This window comes from Geospiza fortis, unplaced genomic scaffold (genome assembly GCF_000277835.1).
Source record: "Geospiza fortis unplaced genomic scaffold, GeoFor_1.0 scaffold172, whole genome shotgun sequence".
NCBI classification, from domain to species: Eukaryota; Metazoa; Chordata; class Aves; order Passeriformes; family Thraupidae; genus Geospiza; species Geospiza fortis.
In genome coordinates, this window is record NW_005054309.1 from 4,754,107 (window position 1) to 4,757,356 (window position 3,250).

General features: G+C 45.4%; 1 long non-coding RNA gene across 2 annotated transcripts in view; it reads right to left on the reverse strand.

The window, feature by feature from the left end:
- The window catches only part of LOC102033992, a 30,527-nt gene extending 29,883 nt beyond the window's left edge, over positions 1–644 (reverse strand). The window contains exon 1 of one of the 2 annotated variants that reach the window (XR_004081535.1): positions 468–644. This is a non-coding gene — a long non-coding RNA (uncharacterized LOC102033992). Of the gene's footprint in view, positions 1–361 lie in introns of both variants that reach the window. The other variant, XR_004081534.1, reaches the window with a different exon arrangement.
- Between the last annotated feature and the right edge of the window lie 2,606 nt (positions 645–3,250).

Genomic DNA, 3,250 nt, shown 5'->3' on the forward strand with positions numbered 1-3,250 from the left:
AGGGCTGCAGCGGCCCGGGCCTCTCCTGCGGGACAGCCGGGCACGAACCCGCACCACACTGCCCGGGAAGGGCCGCCCGTGCTCTCTCCAACACAGCTAAATTGTAATGAAAAATTGCAGCTTGTTTCGGCGCGCCCCCTCCCCCTGTACGCACAGGCGCACACGGATACAAACACACGCACACACAGGCACGCACAGGCACACTCACACACGCACTCTCATACGCGGCTCAGCCACAGCAAACCCTCTGCGAACTCCGAAGCAAAGCTCCAAAAGCATCCTGCGAGGTTCGGGGTTTCGCTTTGTTCCCCCTCGGCTCCTTTCCTTTCCAACTCGCAAGCGAAGCAGCCCCCACACTCACTGTAGCGCTGTGCGTCCTCGCCAAGTGAACAGATTCCTCAAAAGCAAAATAGTACCAAACTCTCGCAATTCCCCGTGCCATCGTCAGAAAAACTGGTTTTAATTACCAAAACTGAAATAGCGGCGGTGCTAACTAGCAGGCGATCAAACCGCAATCAAACTTAAATCTCTGAGCAGTTAGCTATAAACTGTCAGCAATTGAAAAGTAAACCTGGTGCACACAAAGGCTCTGTTTAATTTTCTTGTTGTAATGGCTCTAAATGAGGACCCCATCACTATGCAGTTAAGCGGTGTTGCTTGTCCCCCTGAGGCGCTGATCAGTTCTTTTTAATGTGAGAAAACTGGCAGCTCGAAGCCCGTCAATGGAGCTCCCACAACAAAAGTCCTGAAAAGCTGAATGAATTGGGTTTGTAATTACTGCTTCCCTCTCCCCCCTTGCAGCTTATCTCTTATTCATTCAACATACATTATTGTCACCTAATCGCACACTCCCAACGTTATTTTGGGGTTTTTGCCTTTTTTTTTTTTTTTTTAGTATCTACTACTACGGACATGTTTGTTGTAGAAATTAAACAAAATAATCCTCCCTTCTCTCTCCCCTCCTCACCAAGAAAAATGTTGAAACGACAGTGTCAGGCGAGGCTGACTGGCGTTTAAAAAAAAGCAAAGACGAAGCTCTTCTGCCATCAGAATGTCAGCATTTTGCATATATCCTTGGAAATCTCACAACCACCGAAGCAGGTTTTACATTTTAGTATTTGAGTTAGATCAGGATTTAAATGACTGAAGTGTATCTAATCACACCTATCAGTAATGGGCCTCTTTCTTTCAGTGGGACTTACATTATATACTACTTAAATTGCTGGGCTATCTACCTCCTATTCGGAGGCAGATATCCAGCTCTGCTGCCCGTTGGGGACGAGGAGGAATTAATATTGAGAGAAAACACTCTGCTGTGGGGATCACCGTCACCCCTGATGTCCCATCCGGCACCAGTGGGCATCTCAAGGAATCAAAACGTGGTTTCGGCCAAGAAATGCCTGTCGGCAAGCGAAAGCCACGGGCTGGAGCCGGGGCTGCGAGGCAGAGCCTCTCCCCAGATCCCCCACCGCAAGAAGCTGTCGGTTGCAGAAATAAGTACAGCTATTACAACCAAATCTACTAACAGTCTAAATAATTAATTGAACCATTGCTCTTTGACCCTTGGAAAGTCCAGTAGGGACCCGTTTGTAGTAATAATACCCCCGAATGAGCCCTTGTCAAATATTCATTTAGTGGTTAATGTGAGCGATTTCCCCCTGGGACAGTCTGTAATACCAGCTTCCCAGCTTTGGCAAGAAACCCTGCTAATCTACCTCTCCAGTTCCGCAAAATATTTTAACACCCCAGTACTTAAAAAGCCGTAAAAAATCACAGGGGAAACTATAATCTTATCCTTGGGTTCACTTCGGCTGTGTAGAAGGTTAGGGAAACATTACACTGGCACTCGTGGGCCGAGCATCACTGGCTATAAAATACACAACAATTCGCGAGAGGGAAAGCACAGAGAGCCCCAAAGGTCTTCAATAACCAAAATAAAAACATACCCACGAGCTCTGCTACACATTTCAGCTGCCATAAATGAAAGCCCAGGATAATGGCTTAGGTGTAAATGGCGTTATTGAATGTGTTGAATTTAAAATGAGCAGTGGACAATGGCGTTCCTCCAAGTAGCACTTTAAAAATAAAACTGTTCAGTTGTACATGTAAAATGCTTTGGGTTATCCTCCCTAAACGGATAAATGGATGGATGGATGGATGGATGGATGGATGGATGGATGGATGGATGGATGGATGGATGGATGGATGTAAGGAATCTGTCCAAGGGATATCAGGTTTCAACCACATATATTCCAAATCGTACTCCGAAATCTAAGCTTAAACAAATTGCCCTTATAAAAAGTTGCTGAATTCACTAAGCCTGAATATGTGGCTTAGTGCCTTTTGTTTAGGGGTATTAGCTCGCCTTCTCTATGCGAATTGTAAAAGGACCAACATTTCCAAATACCCCCCTCGAATATTTTAGTTAGCACTTCAAAAAGGGGCCAGGTTTTATTGCTGTTAATTGGCTAAGATTCGCTTTTAAAAATGGAATCGTGATATCGATTGGGCTTTTATTCCTGGTTCTCTTTCCTCAGCGAGGCAAGCGGGAGCGGGGATGTGGGCTCGTTACCACGTGAATAATCCCCAAATGCATTGCAAACGCTCACAGCTCTGAAAAAGAATGTTTTACTCGTTGCATTAGCGTAAAAGACACAGAAAAGGTTGAGAATCTGCAAAATTTTTTGTCCGGCCCAAGTACCGCGACGGTGCAGAAATAAAGGGGACAAAGGGAGCTAAACTACAAAACCAGGCAGTGAGCAAATCTCCACGTCTCCTAGTCTGGCAATGCTAGTTTTCATCTGGACACCAGGCTTCAAGGATGGAGGCCAGAACTGAGCCTAGGAAATAGCAATACCAAATAAAAGCCACAACCAGTCAGGTAATTTTGTGCGTGTACGTGTGTATGTGTGTGTACGTGTGTGTGTGTGCGCGTATGTGCATTTCACCCAGCCTTCTTCCCCCCGACCTAAAGCGAAATCCAGTGGCTGACAAGAAATACTGGAGAGAAAAGCTCAGCAACGCTTGCCCCGTGCCGGAGTGCCCGCTTTGTGCCTTGCCTAAGCCAAACATCACATGCTTTCCTTGCCACGTACCACATGCCATTAGCAGAACACACGACCAGTCTGCAATCACAGTACTTCAAATCCCAAAATTCGTACCTTTTTCTTTATTATTATTATTATTATTATTATTATTATTATTATTATTATTATTATTATTATTTACATCTCTCTCTCACGCGTTTCCC